Here is a 23902-nt window from a genome sequence, read left to right as displayed (position 1 = left end):
CCCATGCGGTTAAAAGTTCTGTCAATGTTCTGGTTTGTGGATTAAAGTAACAGGTAAGCGCCTCAGTGGCGTGATCGGTATGGTCTTGGCCGGCCACCTCGGTGGCCGCGAGTTCGATTCTTGGGCATTCCACTGAGGGCTCAGAGATGTGTATTTCTGGTGATAGAAGTTCACTCTCGACTTGGTTTGGACGTCACGTAAAGTTATTGGTCCCGTTGCTGAATAACCACTGGTTCCATGCAACGTAAAAACAACATACAAACCAGACTAAAGTAAAAGATATTAATCCCTGTAAAATCAAGAAAATTGCAGGTCCTTTCCTGTGTAAATCCTGCGTAAATCCCATTCATACATAAAGAACTTAGAGATTGTCAGGTGGTTGAACAAGGAATGACGTCAGCAGCTGTAATGTTGAGTCTTCAGTATTTCGACTTGATAGATTTTTACTATAGCAATTGATCTGTATTTCTTTGTAAAAACGGTCCGTAAATGCCAAAGTGAACATAAACAGTTAATATAAGAATTACAAATAAATAAACTAAACTAACGTAGTAGGTATTTAAAAATAATCATTCATTCGCATTATTGCCTCACTCGAATAATATTTAGTCTCTCGTTAAAAATTGAAACAGCTGTTTAGCTGAAGTGAATTAGATATAAAGTATATCTTTATTTCATTTTTAAAGGAAAGTATCTTCATTGTCGAGTATCATAAGAGTTGGGATAATTCTTACTAATTTTATCAAAGTATATTTATTCTCATTTTTGTATTACATTATTCAAGCATCATGATATTAGTCGTTTATCAACCCAAAAGCAATTTCATTGATTTTTCGTATATATCGAATGAACTTTTTCCTGGATGAAATTAAGCCAGACAATAAACTATAAATGCACACATGCCCACGTACACGGTTTATTATTTACGGCGTACGTGCTGCCAATATATCGTCGTAGATATCAAGAGAATTTCTTGCAAACAAAAATATATTGTACGTGCTGACCAAACGTTGAGACGTCTCGCGAATAAAGACGTTAAACAATTTTCCCTTTTAATTCTCTCCGTAATTTAGTTATGTTTCACCGCCTGCCATTAACTTGATAAAAAAGAGTATCATTAACAAGGCGACGTTGATTAAATGATTATAATGAAGCGCTATTTCACGGGAAAATCACCCGTTGGGATTCAACGAACGTTTGAATTACCTTTCAGAAAGATTGAGTGTAAAGGATACTAGTACTATTTTTTTTTTTTTTTTTTTTTTTTTTTTTGTCAGACATTGTGATACATTTGAGGAATTATTCTTTTATGAAAGTGAGCTAGAATTGCACAAATTGTTCGTTGAGAAAATAATAGAGTTAATAGTTTAGGAATATTAGTTTACATCTAGAGATATCATACTTTCGAATATTTCGCTGTGTCTCCGAACAAAGTATACTACAGTTATATTCTAAAGGGTAGCTCAACCATGGTACTATATTTCCAATAGAGATGTAGCTACTGAAAGTAAAAACTGTGTATTAATTAGCTTCAAAGTATCCGAAGACTGTTTAAAAAAGAATACTTTATGCTTCATTATAACTTACAGGCAGCGGGAATATTGCCAACTTTTATTTTTAAAATTCAAATGCTGATACACTGATACATACCTACATAAACACTGTAGTGGGTAGTGTCGTCAGTACACCTCACGCGTTGCACCGTATACATTACTTGAAATTCTTTGCAGTAGCGTCCCTTAGGTCCCTACGTTCGACCTCTTCCATTCCCTTTAGCGTACCTCCGTTCATATTCTCTTCCATTTTAATTTCCACAACCCTCTCTCAACAAATTTTTTCAGGGTGCAACTGCGAGGTTTTCAAACCTTTTTTCTGCCGATTTCCGTTTCACCGCTGAAGGACCTCATAGGTCCCAGCGCTTGCCCTTCAGCCTAGATTCTATATTGTATTCTGCTCATGCCTACGTGAACGTCTATCTTCTGTTATTTATAAGATGTGCAATGCAGATTGCTAACCATATGAATAATGAAACCAAATTAAAACGGAAACCACAGAAGGCATTCACATTTCTCTCTCTCTCTCTCTCTCCTCTCTCTCTCTCTCTCTCTCCTCCTCCTCCTCCTCCTCCTCCTCCTCCTCCTGTTGTTTTCCTTGACCCGCCGTCCGTCTATTTTGTGGAGAGAAACAACACTCCAACACTCCAACCTAGCAACATCTTGCCGCTTAGCCGTGAGCGAGCGGGCGTTCGTTAGGCCAGAGCTCGGCGGATGAGACAAGAGAGAGAGAGAGAGAGAGAGAGTATCTGGCGCCTTCAAAACCCCCAAACAAACGTTCGGCGATCAAAAAAGGGGTTCGAGCGCTATATAAGGAAGGGATAAAAGGATCACAAACTCTATAAGTGTAAACGGATGAAAGGATTACAAGGCCGTAAATCTCACGGTAAATAAAATTTACGCGGCATAAAAATTTTATGTCTCTGGAAGAGGTTCGGGCGAGAGAGTATTACTAATGTAATCAATATTTTTTTTAGTTACTTAAAGTCATGATGTATTCTTTATTTTATATAATATATATATACTATATATATATAATATATTATATATAATATAATATATATATATATATAGATATATGTATATATATATAGTATTTATATAAGTGTGCATACATAAATAGACACATATATTTAACGTAGTACTTTCCTAGTTTATTCTACATTTTCAAGTTCACATTTGAGTACTAACTTAGTTGACGGAGCCTTATATACCATGTTTAATTCTAAAAAAACACAATAGGAACAGCAGAATTCATAATTCATGAGTAAGTAATAACAAAGCCAATCAATCTTTTTTTTATCATAATGACAGCGTCCTCCACTCAGGCAATCATTAAAATGAGGAAAAATCCCAGAACAGAGAAATCACAAATTAAATTTATATGATATGCACTTTCAAGTATTTTTTTTTTAATTTCGTTGTTTCTGAGACCATGATTACACATGACTGAAGAGGGGGTGAAGCGATAGTGAGAGGGAAAAGTGACGCTAATGAAAGGAAATGAATGAGGAAAATTGTACAAATAAAAATAACATCGTTTGTGGTGCGTAAATCAGAATCGTAAATTACGACCTGTCTAGACAGTGTTGGGATGATCATACTGCTTAATAATACTACTAATAATAATAATAAGAAGAAGAAGAATTCAATTTTTTTACGTTCGGTTTTAGGGGGTTTCGTTAGTTTTTCTGTAAAAGAAAACTATTGTGCCCGGTTTGTCTGTCCGTCCGCACTTTTTCCGTCCGCCCTCAGATCTTACAAACTGCTGAGGCTAGAGGGCTGCAAATTGGCATGTTGATCACTCCCCCTCCAATCATCAAACATACCAAATTGCAGCCCTCAAGCCTCAGTAGTTTTTATTCTATTTGAGGTTAAATTTAGCCATAATCGTACTTCTGGCAGCGCTGTAGGTACCAACAACATTACTTAGGCCACCACCAAACCGTAGCTGAGTTTCATGGGTAGCGGCTAAGAGTTTTATGGGCCGTGGCTGAGGCCACCACCGGATAGAAACAGGTTTTTATTATTATTATTATTATTATTATTATTATTATTATTATTATTATTATTTGTAAGAGTAAAGGATTTTATTGCAGAAAATACTGTCTCTCACTAAAAGTCTCCGTCTGTCGTATAAATCACGTTAGTGGTAGCAGCCTTTATTTACTTCTAATTTTATTCTATGTAAGGATTTTTGGTTTGAAAAATTGTACTGTTTGTGTTTCTCTCTCTCTCTCTCTCTCTCTCTCTCTCTCTCTCTCTCTCTCTCTCGCTAAGGTATTGCATATATCTGGAGTATCATGCTCAACGAACAAAGGGAGGAAAAGAAAAAGAAAATATTAAGTATAGAAAATAGTTGATAACGTGAGCTAGAAGGTGGCAGTGAATCTACAGAAAGAGGAGAGGAAGGGAGAGAGAGAGAGAGAGAGAGAGAGAGAGGAAAGATCAATGGGTCCGGTAGCCGTGAGAGGAAGGTTAACGGGTTTCGAGAAGGAAAAGAAGAAGAAGAATAAGACGTCCTCAAGATTAATGTGGCAGATTCACCACCTTCAGCGCATCTGCCCACCGCCATCTTAAATTCAAGATGCCCGCCTTCCGCATTAATAATAATCACCTTCTAACCCGGAGACAAACAGCGGCCATTCTCAAACACTGTATTTTCACTGGGCAGTGGGCACGGCCAGAAGGGGCACAAGGTCTCGGGTAAACACACCGGTGAATACAATTCCCCCAACCACGCAGGGGCACTCTACGGCCTACGCCGTCAGTGCACCTCACGGGTCGTACTGTATAGACATTACTGAAGGTTCTTCGCTGCGTCCCTTCAATCCTTAGGCCCCTGTTGTTGTTTTAGATTAGATTAAGCTGGCCTTATGCCAGCACGGGCTCTTGCTCATAGAAACTGCAACCGCTTTCGTTTCTTTTACTGTACCTCCATTCGTTTCCCCTTTCTTCCATCTTGCTACCCACCCTCTCCTGACAATGTAATCATAGTGCATCAGCTAGATTTTACTCTTGTTACGCCTTTCAAACCTTTATTACTGGCAGTTTCCCTTCCAGCGCTGAATGACCCCATAGGTCCCAGTAGTGGGGATTTAGCCTAAACGCTATATATTCCATTCCATTCCATACAATTCCACTTATTCAGTTCCCCTCGCTGCCAAACGTGCAATGAAAGAAGAAGAATCCACGACCACTTTCACGTTTTCGCTCCATCTCACCAACGGTAGCGACATCCAACCTTCTTGAGCGACAGCATCAGAGAATTATCGTCCAGTCATTACGGATAATTAATTATGTCCGGTAGTGACGCGACGCCTCGAGTCCGGGCATCATAGTTCTGCACCGAATGAAAGAAAAGGTCAGGTCGACTCCTGGCTGGCTGGTTGCTGCTGACTTCCGTCTCGTGAGGTCACATCCTGCGCTTTTGGAAGAATTTCCGCATGAGTGATTATAAGGCTGCATGCCGGTCCTGAAGGATGTAGGCATTAGTGTCTCGTCAGACCTCCTTACTTGAAGGGGATTTTATCACTCCTACTTTTGCGTATTAATGAGTATATTCTAAGTTAGCATACGTGCATGTAGGAGTTTCTACTTTCTCCATACATACATATGGAAATTGTGTAACCCCCCTCGCTGACTGACGTGACCCTGTTTAACAGCAGTCTATAATTTGTCGATGAGGTGTCATTTTAGTTGGGTCTAAAATCATCTTTGCTTCGGTTCCGTCATAACCCGGTGTTTTACATTTAAATTTCTTTACCAGTAATTCTACCTCAGAAACAATGGATTCTGGTGTATCAATCATACATACATATATATATATTAATTTTATTTTTTTTTCATTAAAAATATATATAAAGAGAGAGAGAGAGAGAAGAGAGAGAGTGAAGAGAGAAGAGATATCAAGCTAAGCTTGGAGATTTCCAGCGAAATGCTAATGGAGGAATATCATGAAACAGTCCTTCACCTGAAAGCATAGAGCAAATTGGAATTCCTTTCTATTTCTTTTACCCCTTAACCTTCCCCCACCTTCCACCACCCCCCCCCCCCCCTCGCCTTCGCTCTCTCACTCTCTCTCTCTCTCTTTTCTTTTCTCTCATCCCCTCTCTCATCTCTCTCTCCGTTCTCTCTCTCTCACACACACAGGGGTGTTTTGATAAGGAACATTAAAATACCCGTCTTATCAGCCGTCGTATTTGAAAAAATGCCACCAAAAGATGCACCGAGCTCGTGATAGGACCTTCACCACATATAAAAATGAACCCTCTAATTACAACGCAAAGCGACAGACAATAAAGGTACATTATCCCAAGGCGCAACGGACCGCATAGTATACCTTACGAAGTTTGGCAGACGAAACCTGTTACATGCATTTTATAAGGACTTAGGGAAAGGCAGGATATGGTATCCTATACCGGGTGGGTGTTGTGGAAGGTTGGGAGGAGAGGAAGGAATGGGATGGTGTTTGGATTGAAGGAGGATATAGTAGTAGGTAATGTTTATTTTGAAGGAACAGCAGTGAAAGTTCCCGTAAGAGAAGGTCCTCGCGGGGTCGCTCGCGGTGGTAGTAGGTATTATAGTCATTTCAATCGTTCGTTTGTTTCTTGTGTCTGCGTTAGAAAGTAATATATATATATATATATATATATATATATATATATATATATAGATACATACTGTAACTGTAAATGTAGTTGGTGAGGGTTCCACAGAATGAATATAAAGAATCCAGTATTTGATGGTTAGGTTTTTTAAGTGACAAGTTTGCAAGCACACATGATATATGTATATATACTATAAATTTATATATATATATATATATATAATATATTATCTATATATATATATATATTTATATATGATATAACTGGTAAAAGATTTTCGGTTACAACAGAATTCCATCTAATAAAAGGAGCCCATAAAAACTGCCAAAAGATAGAAAGTAAGTATATACTATACGTCAGAGAGACAGCAGCTGTCTCTCTCTTCATGCAGGTAATGAAAGAGAGAGACAGGTGTCTCTGAAACATAGTACTACTTACTTTCTATATTTTGGCGTTTTTATGGGCTACTTTTATTAGATATATATATATATATATATAGTATATATATATATATATATATGTGTGTGTGTGTGTGTGTGTGTGTGTGTGTGTGTGTGTGTATCTCTTAGTAATCAACTGAATGCCAGTTACAAAATTCACTGCTGTAACAGAACGGCTGGCGTAGAGCATTTCATTTCTCTCATATTTGGTCAACTATTAAATTCACACGTTTTCTATGTCCATTCATCTTTTCAGCTGCGTCTTGCGTAAGTGACTGGAGTTATATATACTTCACCGCTATTTTCGGCTGCCTTGTCACCCTAGGCAGGTTACAGGTATACAGCATATGGTTTGCCTGCATGTTTCTTGGAATTGATTCAATATCTTCTGTTGGCAAGACGGTCCAGCGTTCGCGTTCGAGTTCTTTCTGGTTAAGAGGACATTGAGGGTTCTTATTGATGTTGGTTTAACTTAGTTATTATATATATAGATATATATATATATATATGATATATATATGTATAAAATATTTATTTATTTATTTATTTATTTATAGCTTTCTGTTGCCAGGACTGTTCATGTCTGGTCTTTGAGTTCCTTTTAGTTAAGAGGACACTGAGGGTTCTTATTGATTTGTTTACTTAATTTTATTTATTTATTTATATATTTATTTATTTAATATCTTCTGTTGCCAAGATGGTCCAGGCTTTGGATTTCAGTTCTTAAGAGGACACTGAGGGTTCTTATTGATTATTTGTTTACTTATTTTTATTTATTTATTTGTTTATTTCTTTATTCTTTAATTCTTCTGTTCCAAGGACGGGTTCAGTGTCTGTCTTTGAGTTCCTTTTAGTAAAGTGGACACTGAGGGCTCTTATTGATTTGTTTACTTGATTGTTTTTATTTATTTATATATTTATTTATTTGTTTGTTTATTCATGTTCATAATTGTATGTTACAATTCTTTGATCGTCGACTTTTCCGTACTACTTTCAGCATACATACTTAGGAGTTTTTCTTGCCTTGGAGAATAAGTTCGTTATCTGTTGACTAATAATAATAATAATAATAATAATAATAATAATAATAATAATAATAATAATAATAATAATAATAACTCATAAAACTCTCATATAGGTATACGTCAATATAAAGGTGAAGATATCCCGTGGTGTTAAAGTAAATATATATATATATAAATATATATATATATATATATATATATATATTATATATATATATATATATATAAACCCAAAACTTCATTCGAAAAACCTGCTCGATTCTCCTTCAGATTTCGCCGCCGATGATGAATAATAATAATAATAATATAATAATAATAATAATCATAATAATAATAAAATAATAATATAATAATAATGGAAAAGTAAATCCACAGTAATATGTCTTGTTTGATTTTGTTATTTACCTGCACTGTCCTTCTTGTCAGTCAAATGAGATTGACAATGAGGCAAGACCGTGCAGGTCATCGAAAGCTTTCTGCTATATATATTTTATAAATAACAAATCAACAGACATATTACTGTGGATTTACTTTCCCATTCCATTGACTCGGTGTGGATATGAGTTTTCTTTGAATAATAATAATAATAATAATAATAATAATAATAATAATAAAATAATGAATATAATAATAATAATAATATGTTTTGTTAAAAGATGTGGGCAGCATCAGTGGAATTTGATTTTTATATATGGTCTTTTCAATTCTCTTATTAATTCTCTCTCAGTCAGGGCTGATATTGCTATTAAGCTGGGCGATGTTCACATATCTTGGTTAAAGAAATGTTTTCTAAAAAATACTAATTTATGTAATGATAATAATAATAATTTTTACTGTAGCATATTTAATGAAATAAAAAGCCACCTATTTACTGTGGATTTACTTTCCTAGTTTATCGACTCGTGTGGTTATGAGTTTTCCTTGAATAATAATAATAATAATAATAAATAATAATAATAATAATAATAATAATAATAATAATAATAATAATTAATAATAATAAATTTTTACAAAAACGAAAACAAATTTATTTCTTCAAATTTTATTATGACTTCCTTGGGTTAATATTTTCCAATTAAAGAATAATAATAATAATAATAATAATAAGAATAATAATAATTTATAATTAATAAGAAACAATTTTTTAATAATACAAAATAACAAAAATAACATAATTTTTACCGAAACGTGGATTTTTACTTTTCCCAAATTTTATTGACTCGTGTGTTTATGAGTTTTCCTTAAAGAATAATAATATAATAATAATAATAATTAATAATAATAATAATAATAATAAATAATAATAATAATTATGATAATGATTTTTACTGAAAGCTATCGAGCATAATTGCTCTTCCAGACAGATTCCTCAAATCGTGCCGTGAACTTAACATCGAAAAAGTACAACTTTTATCTCACGGTAACCTCTGACACGGGAGAACCAGTTTCCAGAACCCGTCCTGACATTATGACGTAACTCATCTTACTATTTGTCGTCTAACAAACACTTCAAATAAACTGAAGAAGATGCTGCTCCATCACTCAAGGCCGTTCGTCCAACTGCGTTCAGATGTGAGAGTCGTTTCGAAAATAACATTATTTATTTATGAAAGATAAATTAATTTGGGAACTTTTATTTTACAAAAGCTCCGTAACAAATGCGTCGGAGATTTATCACTTAGAATATAATCTGCTCATCGAAGGCTGTAGTAATGCTTGCTCGAGTGCTTGTAAAATGCTTGCGAGAGTCATTCCCGGTTTTTTTTTCTTTGCTTGTCGTAGGCTTTTTATTTTTATTCATTTAAACAGGTTTCTGGGATATTTTACCAGCGAGGCCAGTGCTTGCAAGATGTTGAATTGAATAGTTAATATGGCTGTCATGTTAATTATAATGTTCACAGAGTCTGGATACCAATTTTGGAGGGCGAAAATTAAACGGGAATCATTCCTGACATGTTGGAATTAGTGCGTTATCAGCAATATATTTCTACATGATACCATCACTTAGAACGCGCTCTCTCTCTCTCTCTCTCTCTCTCTCTCTCTACGTAGACGCGCCATACTCTCTCTCTCTCTCTCTCTCACGTTCGTCTCTCATCTCTCTCTCTCTCCTCTCTCTCTCTCATATTTTTGGTCACTATGAGATTAAGTAAAACTTTTGGGAATGGAGACTCGTTTACATCTCCATCTCTACTCTCTCTCTCATCTCGTCTATCTCTCTCTCTCTCTCTCTCTCGCTCTCTCTCTCTCTGTTTTACGGTCACTATGAGATTAGTCTTGGGAATGGAGAACTATTTTCGTACCATCTCTCTCTCTCTCTCTCTCTCTCTCTCTCTCTCTCTCTCTCTCTCTCAGTTTTACGGTCACTATGAGATTAGTCTTGGGAATGGAGAACTATTTTCGTACCATCTCTCTCTCTCTCTCTCTCTCTCTCTCTCTCTCTCTCTCTCTCTCTCTCTCTCTCTCTCTCAGTTTGACGTCAGTATGAGATTAGTCTTGGGAATGGAGAAGAGGCTCTACCCAGATCTACACAATGACGGGAAAGAGGAAAAAATATACAAAAAAGACAAAGTCTGCAACCTTTTGAAAAGAGGGAATTGCAGATTTGGAGAAAAATGTTACTACAAACATCCTAAGGTATGTCACAGCTATGAAATATATAATAATATATATATTATATATATATATATATATAATGTATATAATATATATATTATATATATAAAATAATATTTTAATGTATATATATACGTAATACATCAATATCATATAATATATTATATATAATATATATATATAATATATATACTATATATAATATGAATTAATTGATCACGAAGTATAGTATATAAAAAGTGATGCATGTATAAATAAAGGTTTTTTTTTTTTTTTTTTTGCCACGAAGGAAAAACAATGAAAAAACGAGTTAGCCGAGTACTTTCGGTCCTATTCGGACCCTTTACTGAGGCAGTATATATATAAAAATCAAAGTGGTATAATATTGTCTTGTAAAATAGTGGGTTCGCTGATCCTGACATGATCCACATTTATTGTTGTATAGAAACAAATAGATCTGTAAGATCCTCCACTTTTAAAGTAGTTGGCCATTCGTTTTTTTACTTATCTATCAATCTAATATAGATTTAAACTTTATTTATTTATTTTTTTTAATCCTCAGAGGCATGGCAGAGCAATGGAGCACAATCAAGCAGCAAGAGGTAGGGAAGAAGAAATGATACAATATTTACTTTTGGAGACGAACTTCACATCATTTTATAACCATCGCTAATCGAGGTGGGTGTTTATGAGTTGCTTCTGGCTATCGTCAGGTTCATTCATGTTATACTTGTAACCTCTTGGCCTCTATCATTGTATCTAACAAACCTAAATGGTACTGTACTTTGTCCTTTCTATTTGATGGACGATAAGATGTGCTCGGTCCCGTCTCTGCTTATACATAATATATACTATGTATGAAATATAATCTATATAATGTATATATACATACATATATTATGAGTCATATCACATGACCGTGATTCATATATACGCATTAAGCTACAAATGTCATTTAATATGTAATTCGCCCTAACTCGGAATTAACATATAAGAAAATGATATTAATTCCGAAGTAGGGCGAATCATATATGAAGGACATTTGTAATCTAATGCATATATAATATATATATATATATATAATATATATATATATTATATAATATACATTCATTCTTAAAATTTAGCATTATTGGTTACTGAGATATTTTGCACCTTCCAATCTGATCATTTTGAACATTCTGAGACGAAAAGTTATATGTCAGAAATCTCTCTTTATTTCTCTCTCTTGCAACCCGTTGTTTGTGTTACATGCAGTTACGGTTACGGATGATATTTTCGAGTTAAAACGACACGTTCTGTATTTGGGGAACGTGCTTAGAAAATGAAAGCAATGACATACCAGTTTTCAAGCACTCCAAGATCGTGATGGTGAATACAGGCCAGTGTATGTTAGTCACACACTATTTTCCGATATAATTCTCATCGTAAAATAGTCTTATATTATTTTAAAATTTCGTCCATTTCCCCCCCCCTCCCCCCCCCCCCCCCCCCACCCCACCCCAAAAAAGCAGTAAAATCATCTTAAAAATAGTCGTATATTATTTTGAAATTTCCCCCATTTCCCAAAAAAACCAACACTGACAAAAAAGCAGTAAAATCATCTTAAAAATAGTCGTATATTACTTTAAAATTTCCCCCATTTCCCAAAAAAAACCAACACTGACAAAAAGCGGTAAAATAAAATCATTAAATTAAAAATAGTCTTATATTATTTTAAAATTTCACCCATTTCCAAAGAAAACAACACTGACAAAAAAGGGTAAAATCATCTTGAAAATTGTCGTATATTACTTTAAAATTTCGCCCATTTCCCCCAAAAAAACAACACTTGAAAAAAAAAATCTGTATAAAACCATCTGCACTAAACGAGCCAGTCTTCCCGCGCATGCTCGGTGTGGACGACCTGCCTCGTTAGCATATCACCGGAGCACTCTGCAGCACACCAGAATGTGCAAGACGGTGTTTGGAGATGGCCCTAGAAGTTAAAGTTAGACCTTCAGACCATTAGCCTATTCTACTTTCTCCTCTTCTTGGAACTTCGTCCTAAGTCGTGATTCTAATACTTTCGAGACCTGCTTGTCTTGTGATCGATGCATTATCACAACACCTCATGGAAAGGGGGAGAGAAAGACGCGTTTTGCTCAATAACTTTCAGGTTTATTATGTGACAGAGTGATACAAAGACCAGTCTAACAGGAGAAGAAGAAGAAGAAGAAAACTTAGTTTATTTGGTAGAATCCATCGCTGAGAAGTCCAACTTCTTGTCAGAAGCATTTTTCCATCCGTGTTTCTCACACTGAACGAAGCAACGTATTTACAAGTTTTTCGAAGAAGATTGACTAGAGACAGAAGACGAGATGGTCTACTCGAAGGTGATGCCCTCAGCCCTCTGTTGCTCGGCGATGCGGATCTGCTCGATGGCGTGGGCGGGGAGTGGGTGGGGGTGCGGGCAGGATGTCCCCTCCCCGAGGGCTGGAAGCCGTTCTCGTTGGCGATGAAGCGAATCTCGGCGAAGCCTCCGTCAGCCAGAGGAAGGCTGCAAGGCGCAACACTCGATTAGCACAAAGGTTCCACCACTCACAGCAAGAGAACCAATCAATCATAATGTTTCATAATAAAGTCAAAACAAAAGACTAACGAATGAGAGAGACCGAGTGACACTTACAGGTAGACTCCCTCCATGTTGACCTGTCCCTCTGAACCGGGGGTTCCGGAGACCTGCATGGAGATGCCGTTGTCGGCCTCGAAGGCGTAGTTGAAGTTTCCGTCGCCGTTGTCGACGCGTTCGTCCCTCAAGATGGCGACGACGGGGCCGTCTCCCTGAGGCTTGGGGGCGGCGGAGGCCAGGGCGGCGAGGCAGAGGACGAAGACCTAAAGAAAAAAAGGAAATGTCTTTCAGTGAGAGGTTGAAATGGAGGTAGGCGAAATTAGAGAAGCTGGACAGCTAAGAGAGAAGAGATCAGAAGGAACGAATGAGAAATAAAAGACAAAAATCGTTGCATCTGGGTGGGAATGGATCTTGTAAAACGGTACTTTGCACCGTCTACAGTTTGCCGTCCAAGGCAAATGTTGCGGTAGCGCCATGTGAAGGTGATATTGAATCAGTTCACAGAATTTTTCAAATGCTGTAGGTAAGAAGATATTGAAATATATTATAAAGACAGATATTAGAATATATCATAAAGACAAAACGTTACAAAGCAAGATGCTGAAAGGATAACAGAACAACAGGTACGAAATAAAATAAAAAAGTTATTCAAGCAAAATAACAAAGCAAAACAAATAAAATAAACCGCGACATTTGATTCATGTGAGTCCACATAACGAAAAAGTTTTTTGCACCAATTTTAAACTTATAAAGTTCCAACGATTCAATTTTAGAATTATAATAAGACCATATCAATTTTTTTTATTTTATTTATGAGGGCTTCCAGTGTTACACCGTTCCATAGCAATTTGAAACTTCCAATCCTATTTATAATAACTGCAAGACCTCCTATAGGAAACTATGTACCCATCACGTTAATATAAACAATGGGGTTGATGAATATTAAAAACAGTGAAAATCATGGTTATGTGTTCAATTGTATTAGCGATTGCATTCGACCAGGGAGCCGTAGTATACGACTGTCTCCTACTTGAACGCATTTATAGGCTGGGAAGAATTCTTATGAAGCATTTTGGACCTAGTGAATATTTATTTTTATGTTCCAAATTACATATAAATGAAAACACTTGGGAAAAGCAAGAGAAAACGTTTATAAACATGACCTAACAAGAACCGGAAGGACTTCTGCAAGCATTTTACAAGTACTATTTATCTATTCTTTTTATTCTGAATTATATATGCGTAGCTAAAACACTTGCGACAAGCCAGAGAAAACGTCTATAAACCTGGCCCTACAGGAACCGGAATGACTTCTGCAAGCATTTCACAAGCACTTGAGCGAACATTTCTTCTTGGATCTGCAAGTATTCTACAAGCACTTGAGTGAGCTTTTCTTGGATCTGCAAGTATTCTACAAGCACTTGAGTGAGCATTTCTTGGATCTGCAAGTATTTTACAAGCACTCGAGCGAGCATTCCTTGGATCTGCAAGTATTCTACGAGCACTTGAGCGAGTATTTCTTGGATCTGCAAGTATTCTACAAGCACATGAGCGAACATTTCTTGGACGGGTAGATGATACTAAGAGATAAATCTTGAACGCATTAGTAACAGAGATATTGAAAAAAAATTGCTAAATGTTCCCTTTCACAAATGAATAAAATTCTTCTCAAGAGGAACTCGACCATTTGAACGGAGTTGAATTAAAAACGGCCCTCTGGAGTGTTGGTGGCCCATAGTCGCTGGAACGCCCACTATACGTCTATTAAGCGATGAAGAAGAATGACTCTATAGAACAGTGGCTCTTAAAATGGGGAGGCGCCCCGCCCCCCACACCCACCCTTGGGGGCCGTCAGCAACTTCCAGGCGAGGCGTGAGTCCGAGGGACAAATTTTAAAATCTTCCAATTATATCCGTTATTCTCTTAACAACATCTACTACTCTGGTTAGGCTCTTTGGGCTGACCCTGTTTTGCAATTTCTCTCGTTTTTTTTTTTTATATTTCCCTTTAAGTCTGGGAGAGAATTTTACTCAGAGATGCAAGGGGGGCGTGGAAGGGAGAACCAACTCTTCGAGGGGGGCGTGGTCATAAAAAGTTTCAAGAACCACTGCTACAGAACGTAAAGAAAAGTGTCAGTGTCTATAGTATACTCACAGCCTTCATGTTTGCTGGGCGCAGGTCTGGAGCGATCTGGGTGTAAGGGACGATCCTTAAGAGCCCTTTTATATATCCCTCGGCGAGAAAGGCCTTCGTCATAGTAGGGCCAAGGACAGAGGAGATTGTTTCGGGTAGTGGATCCTCTATAGTGGGGAGCCATCTTCCAGAAGGGCATCGGCTAATGATGATACCGCTAAGGACGAGACTACTTCAAGGGTGCTTTTACGACCTCCTATAGGGGTACTCTGCCCTAGACTTGCCTTTGCCCGTAACGGGTTGTGCCGTCATTGGACCTCGTGTGGTACACTGTAGGCGTTGCTTTAAGGGTCTTTGCAGCGTCCCTTCGGCCCCTAACTGCAACCTCTTTCATTCATGTTACTGTACATGCGTTCATATTTTGTTTCTCCTAACAATTGTTTCATAATACAACCGAAAATGTTTTCCTCCTGTTACACCCTTCATACCCCCTTGCTGTCAGCTTCCCTTCTACCGCTGAATGACCTCATAAGTCCCAGCGCTTGACCTAAAATCTATATTCTACTATTATAAACTCGCCTCCAATAAGACCCTATAGGTCTGAACCTTCGCTGTCGGTTCGAAGGGAATTTTTTAGCATTTTTAGTTGCGTCGGGTCGTGGGGTCACGATAGAAAGGGTCTCTCGACCTGTCTTGACTCGACTGACAGGTCAGAGAGACCAGAGGTCAGCTGGTCATCGTCGGGTGTCTTCGGGAATAATAATGGCATTGCTTAATCAATCTTTGAAAACAATGGAGAGAGACGTTTCCTGTTAGAATTTTTGTCTATATTCTTTTATTTTCAGGTATCCTACCTTTCGATATTCGTGGTAAACGTAATTGTTCATCAAACGAATGAATAAACTTAACAAGAATAAGCAAACATTTCACGTAGCGCTGGAGTCAGTATTTTCGTCTGGCTTGGTAGCAGTTGTCGTAGACAGTCTCATAAGCGCTTTTGTCAAAACTTAACTGTCCGTTACTACCGTCATTGTTGTGTTGCTATTAGCAGTGGATACAGACAGTGATGTAGAAACCGGAACAAACTATATATATATATATATATATATATATATATATATATATATATATATATTATATATATATATGAATGCCTTTTTCCTCTGTAATACAACAAAAATGAGATAAAAGGCCCATACGTTGCAACCATGTACTACTTCGAGTACAGAAGGAAGTGCTCGAAATATATGGTTGCAAGTTTCAAAATATGTTTTTGGGCCATATTATATATAATATATATATATATATATATATATTTATATACTATATATATCTATATATATTAATTAAATATATATAGGTTTATTTATATATTATTTTATATATATATATATAATTATATAATATATATATACATATATGTATGAATATGTATATATAAAACTTATAGACAAGATATGAACCCCAATCCTTCTGTTTATTCTTAATCATCTCCTTACGTTGATTCATCATCATCTCTTTTATTATTTTCCTTTTAACAAAAAGAAAAAAAAACGAACGATTAAGCACCTGATGAAGTTATCTGCCCAATTTGCTAAAAACTGAGGTGCGGGATTAGGATTTACCCTTAAGGGTTCTTCTTTTCAATTTACAGCAAATACTTTCACTTTCATTCAATCTCTTAACAGGATAAAGGTTGGTTATTGTTGTTGTATGCTTTCGCCGGAACATGCGGTATTGTCTTTGAATAAAATGCCATTTTTTGTATGAATAAGCATGCATACGAAAGACTTGACATAATACTAGATATATCTACGCACGCACACCCAACCACACACACTTACACACATACATAATATATGATATATATACTGTATATACTAATTTTTATCCTATCATCGTGATTCGTATATATACATTAAGCTACAAATGTCCTTTAATATCCAATTCGCTCTACCTTCGGAAATGATATAGTTTCACGTATGTTAACCGAAGGGGAAATTTTTTTAGTTGACGATATAATTTCGTCCTCTCGTGGATTCGAACCAGCGGACAGAGGAAAAATCGGGAATTCAGTGAGTTACCGGCTCGGCCAACACACACACACACACACACACCACACACACCCACACACACAACAAAACACACCCCACACACACATATATATATATATATATATATATATATATATATATATATATATATATATATATATATTATATAAAGAGCTGACAGAATTCAGATTTATTTTAGAGAAATTGAAGAATAAAATGGTTAACAAAATATTTCGAAGGTATTGTGGGAGAGCCTTTGAAATCAAAAGCTACGAGTTATGACAGGGCAAGAAATGTGGAGGTTGTTTGCTTAGAGAACTTTAATACGTTAGATACAGTGGTGGACGGTGGATAGTATTTGGTCTTTGAATGAATGATTTCCGTACTTTTAATTCCCATGGTATGAGAGAGAGAGAGAGAGTTACAAGGAATTACAAGGATTAGGATGTCTCAAAGACTTGTTAGTCCATCCGAGGAGACATCGTGCGCTCACTTATCTCTATGAACAGATTTTGCTGTTCATTCACAGTGTCCTAATGATTTTGTCTAGCTCTCTTTTAAACTCTTCCACACTGTTGCTGTTGACAACTTCTGGTGGCAGTTTATTCCATGAGAGAGAGAGAGAGAGAGAGAGGAAGTATTAATGTCAAGTATTCGTCACTGTAAAAGAAAGACGTCCCATTCTCTTCGAGTTTTGGTACACACGAGAAATTAACTTTAGGCCCCTGGGGAGGGGGATGGAGGGGCGGCATTGTGGTTGCTGGGTTTAGCGGGCCACGGGCACCCCATACGGACGGACAAGCGGACACCATTTAAGGCTGCGCGCCTCGTCCAGAGAGTTGCAGCCATATTTGTTGGACACACACGCAAGGAGCTCGGCTCTTAAATATGGCTGTTAAATTTGTGTACTCCCGCCTTGCCAAGGTTACTTCCACATATCTCCCCGTTATCGGCCTGAGGCGTTTTCTGAAGGAGAAAGAGTCCTCAAGTGAGGAGAAGGGTCATGTTGAACTTCATGATACATAATCATCTTCTTGGGAGGACTTTTGTTAGGTTACATCTGCATATGCAAACATACCCGTTTATCAAGGCTCGTGTTTTTGGTGTGACTATTTATATTAAGAATTCCCGCATTATGACTCGGGCTAATAGAAAAAGCCAACAGAATTTTGCATAGCGGTTCTTCATAGATTATAAAGGCCTTCTACGGTAAGAAGGAAAAAAAACTGTACATGATAATGCTAGTAAATATAGGTACCAAAATCAATACATTAAAGATAGATACGAAGCTGACTTAGTTAACTATCGCTGACAAATATACTTTGGAGACCACTCTGATGGGAATATATATATATATATATATATATATATATATATATTATATATATATATATATATATATATATATTATATATATATATATATATATAAATAAAGGTTTTTGCCACGAAGGAAAAAAATGAAAAAGCGAGACAGCCAAGTAAGGGTCCGAACAGGCCGAAAGTACTTGGCTATCTCGCTTTTTCATTTTTTTTTCCTTCGTGGAAAAAAACTTTATTTATACATAGCATCACGTTTTATATACTTTCGTGATCAAGTTATTCATATATATCTATATACAATATATTATGCATTACAAACCGACAGATGGTTTTACCATGTGCCCGTCAAGGCATGAATAAGAATCTGTTCTTAATTGCCTTAGTTATGAAGTATTTGACCATTTTGTGGACAATTTAGTTACTCTGCTATTTCGGCCTTCAGTTTTACAGGCTGGGATTATACTATCTCTTTTCTTTTAACTTGTTTATTGCTTGGTTAGTTCTAACGTATTAATCGCAGTGACTTTTCATGAAATGAATATGTTATCGATATGGTTATCGTAGTTTGAGGTGACTTTCATATTTGAAAAATGAATAACCGATTTTTTTTTTTTTTTAATTTTGTCAAGACTCCGTCATTTAATCAACCATTTTATTTGTTGATTTTTTTTTTTGAGGCATTTATATAAATTTACGTCCATTCATTTCAAGAAAGTTTTTTCTCCTTACATCATAAAAAAACTTAGGGATCCAAGACTAAGAAGTGACAGATATTCAGCGGTAATATGTCCATCATAACTGATTGATTGAGCTGTTCGTGTATCTAGCGTTGCGACGACTAAAACCATCTACAGTAGAAATATACTTTTGTTCATAAATAAATAAAAGGCGAAAATATGGGACTCGTTACCACGCCTGAGTTTATATAAAGTGATTCCTGGGATGAGGTTGCGAGACCCATGCCCTGACAGATGGTCACGGAAGCTTACTACGTGCCGTGGGGTGTCTGGCATTTTTATTTGTGGTCACCCTAGCAAGCGCTGACCGGACTCGGTGCTGCTTGGCTTCATTATGATACAGGATTAAGAACGGGAAATTCTATTTTGAAGAGACTGGTTATAACTTTACTTTCTCATAATATAATTATATATATATATATATAAATATATAATATATATATATATATATACATTAAGCTAAAAAGGTCCTTTAATATCCAATTCCCTCCACCTCAGAAAAAATATTATTTTATCATGTATGTCAACCGAAGGGGAATTTTTCAGTTGATAATAAAAAGTTCATCCTCTCGTGGGCGCTAACTATGGAAAACGAGAAAAACAGGACTGCAAGTGACGCACCTTAAACCATGAGACGACGACTTATTATCAACTAAAAGAATTCCCCTTCGCTAACATTTAAAAATATGATATTTCCGAGGTAGAGCCAACTGGATATTAAAGGGCATTTGTAACTTAATGCATGTAGATATATACTATATATATATATATATATATATATATATATATATATATATATTTAACTATTTTCCTATGTATCTCACTGTAATTTTGAATTTGCGGATCCATAGAAATCCTACTGTGGCAATTACTGAAGAATATCATAATATATTTGTATTGTTTTTGTTATCTGTCTATCTATCTATATATCTTTCTATGTATTTAATTGTTTTAATATAATTATATATATCAGTCTATCTATTTAACTATTTTTCTATGTATCTAACATTAATTTTGAATTTGTGGATCCATAGAAATCCTATTGGCAGTTACTGGAGAATATCATAATATTTTAATATTGTCTTTGCTATCTGTCTATCTATCTATATATTCTTTATGGTGTAGCTGTTCATGTTCTAACCAATATCGTAATTCATTTATCATTTACTATTTTACCAACTTAAATCTAACTTAAGAAATCTCTCTCTCTCTCTCTCTCTCTCTCTCTCTCTCTCTCTCTCTCTCTCTCTCTCTCTCTAAAGAATAATCGATATATATTATCATAATTCGTGACCTGCTCAATCATGACAGATAACCCCTGAATAAAAAAATAAATAAATGAAGAATATATCCTAACGCAATATGGCGACCAAAGAGAACGTTTTATTCAGAAATCGTCCTAATAAAAATTAATCCCAATACAGAGAGAGAGAGGAGAGAGAACGAGAGAGAGAGAGGATGAGAGAAGAGACCGAGAGCCCGGGAGAGAGAGAAAGGAATACGCGCAAATTTTAATATTCGTCGTGAGGATCTCGACGTAATCCATCATTCGCTTTAAAGGAATTTGCAAATTCGCCTGTCTGGAGGAATCAGGTATATCGCGTTTGATATTTCCTGCCTGTTCTGGAAATATTTTGTTGGGGGCGGGGGGGAGAGGAGGGCGGGCGACCTCTTCCTTTTATCCTGGAATTCGATTTTTTTTTTCTTTTTTTTTCTTTTGGTGAAAGTGAATATTTCTTCTTCGTCTCTCTCTCGCTCCGGGGTCGTACAAAGCGTCACCTGTTGGCTGATAGGTAGGTCGTAAAGTTTTTTTTTTTTTTTTTTTTTTTTTGCTGGCTTTGGTAATATTTTTTAGTGTGGATTATTCATTCGTTTTTTTTGTTTTTTTTTTTTTTCTTGATACAGCCATTGTTGATTTGGTGTTTCTTTTCTTTATTTTTTTTTATTTTTTTTAGGCATGCATTCTGTTTAGTGGAAGTTTGCTTTGCAAGTTATTAATAAACATGATAATAACAATAATAGTGACAATAATAAAGTTTTTTATTATTGCAAAATAATACAATAATAATAATAATAATAATAATAATAATAATAATAATAGCTCTTTATTTTTATTATTGGTCTTAAAATCTACACTTGTGCAAAGCTCAAACCTTAACGATAAAATTATTTCAGATATATTTAATAATACAATACAACTCTTGTGGATTTCAGTTTCTCTATTAAATGTTCCAGGCATTGTCAAGAATTTTTATTTTTAATATCATAATTATTATTCGTGCACAATAATTTGTAGTCAGTGCTTCTCTCTTCTTTTGACTTAAAAACATGCAGTAAATACCCAAAAAAAAAACAAAAAAACAAAAAAAAAAAAAAAAAAAAAACTTTACCAACGAGAAATAACTATCTAGAGATGTTAAGAATATCCTTTAAACTTATGTACATTTTCATACTTCTTGATTACTATTTATTTTTCAATCATTTTGAATGGGTTATAAAGGCAATCTAATCTGTCAATATTTTTTTTTATCTATATCTATTTTTTTCATTTATCTGTCATAATCAATCTATCTATTTGACAATATTTTTTTCATTTAATCTGTCAATATTGTTCATCTAACTGTCAATAATTTTTTGGCTTCCAATCTGTCAACATTTTTTCATCTAATCTGTCAAAAAATTTCATCTAATCTGTCAATATTTTTTCATTTAATCTGTCCAAAAATTTTTTCAAAAATCTAAACTGTCATTTTTTCATAATCTGTCAAAAAATTTTTCATCTAATCTGTCCAAAAAATTTTTCATCTAATCTGTCATTTTCCATCTAAATCTGTCCAACATTTTTTCATCTAATCTGTCAAAAAATTTTCATCTAATCTGTCAATATTTTTTCATCTAATCTGTCAAAAATTTTTCATCTAATCTGTCAAAAAATTTTCATCTAATCTGTCAAAACATTTTTTCCTCAATCTGTTTGCAAAAAAATTTTTCATCTAATCTGCAACATTTTGTCATCTATTTGTCAATATTTTTTCATCTAATAAATGTCAAAAATTTTTCATCTAATCTGTCAACATTTTTTCATCTAATCTGTCAAACAACATTTTTTTCATCTAATCTGTCAACATTTTTTCATCTAATCTGTCAATTTTTTTTCATCTAATCTGTCAACATTTTTTCATCTAATCTGTCAACATTTTTTCATCTAATCTGTCAACATTTTTTCATCTAATCTGTCAATATTTTTTCATCTAATCTGTCAACATTTTTTCATCTAATCTGTCAACATTTTTTCATCTAATCTGTCAACATTTTTTCATCTAATCTTTCAATATTTTTTTCATCTAATCTGTCAACATTTTTTTTCATCTAATCTTTTAATATTTTTTCATCTAATCTGTCAACATTTTTTTCATTCTAATCTTTTATAACCAATTTTATTTTTTCTAATCTGTAAACTAATTTTTTCATCTAATCTAATCAATATTTTTTCAATCTAATCTATTCAATAAATATTTTTTCAATCTAATCTGCAAAATTTTTTCAATCTAATTGTTTTTTCAACATTTTTCATCTAATCTATCAATATTTTTTTCATCTAATCTGTCAATATTTTTTCATCTAATCTGTCAATATTTTCTTCTAATCTGTCAATATTTTTTTCATCTAATCTGTCAATATATTTTTTCATCTAATCTGTCAATATTTTTTAAATCTAATATGTCAATTTTTTTTTCTAATCTGTCAATATTTTTTCAAATTATTTTACTATGATCTGGTGAAAGTCTTGTTAGTTCATAATAAAAAATAATATGAATAGAGTCTCAAACTTCCCCATCGTTATGTTAAGTCTCTTCATTTCCAAAATAGAAATATAATGAAGAAATTATAAATATAGAACCATCTTTTCCAGGAAATAAAATGCATTGATGAAATCGTGACATGCAACTGCCCGCTGAAAATCATACACTCAGAAAGATATATCATCTATTATTAGCAAAGAAAATCTCGTAGTAAAAACAGAGAAAGATCCACAACTAAGAAGCCATGAATAAAAGATGTATTTCAGTGAGATGCGTCTTTTTTTTTTTATGAATTTCCTGCCGAGGATTTTCCTTGCTTTTATTACAAGATTTCATTTTGCAAATCATAGATATATCTTTCAGGGATTATTATGATTTTAAGCGGATGGTTGCATGTCACGGTTTTATCATCGCATTTTCTTTCTTAGATTAGTCGGTTATATATTTATCATTTATTCATCAGATTATACGCAACTCTATCTTATATTTTTATAGCGGAGAGGAGACCATTCATAACGCATGCTGGTGTTTATGATTTTCAGCGATTATCTTTCGTACAATAGATGGTTTTATATTTATCATTTCTTCATTAGATTATTGTCAACTCATGTTTTATTTTCATTGTAGAGAAGAGACTAAACATAATGATGGGGAAGTATGAGACTCCACTGACAATTTTTAATGTGAATTGACAACACTTTCATCTGATCATTGTAGAGCAATTTAAAAATGATTAAAAAACAAGTGTGCCATAAAATCACCCATTCAAAATTATTTAGAAACAAGGTGTAATCCGACCTCCAGCTTACTCTGGGCATGTGGTAAAATCTACAGTCAAATACTGCATTGTATCACCAACGAAAATTAAAATAAATACGCTATATTTCATTAGAAATAATTGTTCTTTACTGTTAATCATGCGAATTATTGATTTTTTACATTTCTATTCTAATAAATAAATCATGATTATCCTTTCCTAAATTCCCTGTATCTGTAAC

At 34.7% G+C, this 23902-nt stretch overlaps 1 protein-coding gene and 1 pseudogene across 1 annotated transcript in view; one reads left to right on the top strand and one right to left on the bottom strand.

The window, feature by feature from the left end:
* Window positions 1-10806: 10806 nt before the first annotated feature.
* The window catches only part of LOC135200007 (E3 ubiquitin-protein ligase Hakai-like), a 37231-nt gene continuing 24135 nt past the window's right edge, over window positions 10807-23902 (top strand). Inside the window, exon 1 of the mRNA XM_064228212.1 lies at window positions 10807-10922. The gene's annotated coding sequence lies outside the window, so the exon portion shown is untranslated. The remainder of the gene's footprint in view (window positions 10923-23902) is intronic.
* Window positions 12383-15126, bottom strand: LOC135200006 (cuticle protein AM1159-like; annotated as a pseudogene).

This window comes from Macrobrachium nipponense, chromosome 26 (genome assembly GCF_015104395.2).
Source record: "Macrobrachium nipponense isolate FS-2020 chromosome 26, ASM1510439v2, whole genome shotgun sequence".
In the NCBI taxonomy this organism is placed as follows: domain Eukaryota; kingdom Metazoa; phylum Arthropoda; class Malacostraca; order Decapoda; family Palaemonidae; genus Macrobrachium; species Macrobrachium nipponense.
The sequence above is the reverse complement of the archived record's forward strand: the minus strand, read 5'-3'. Positions and strand labels throughout refer to the sequence as shown.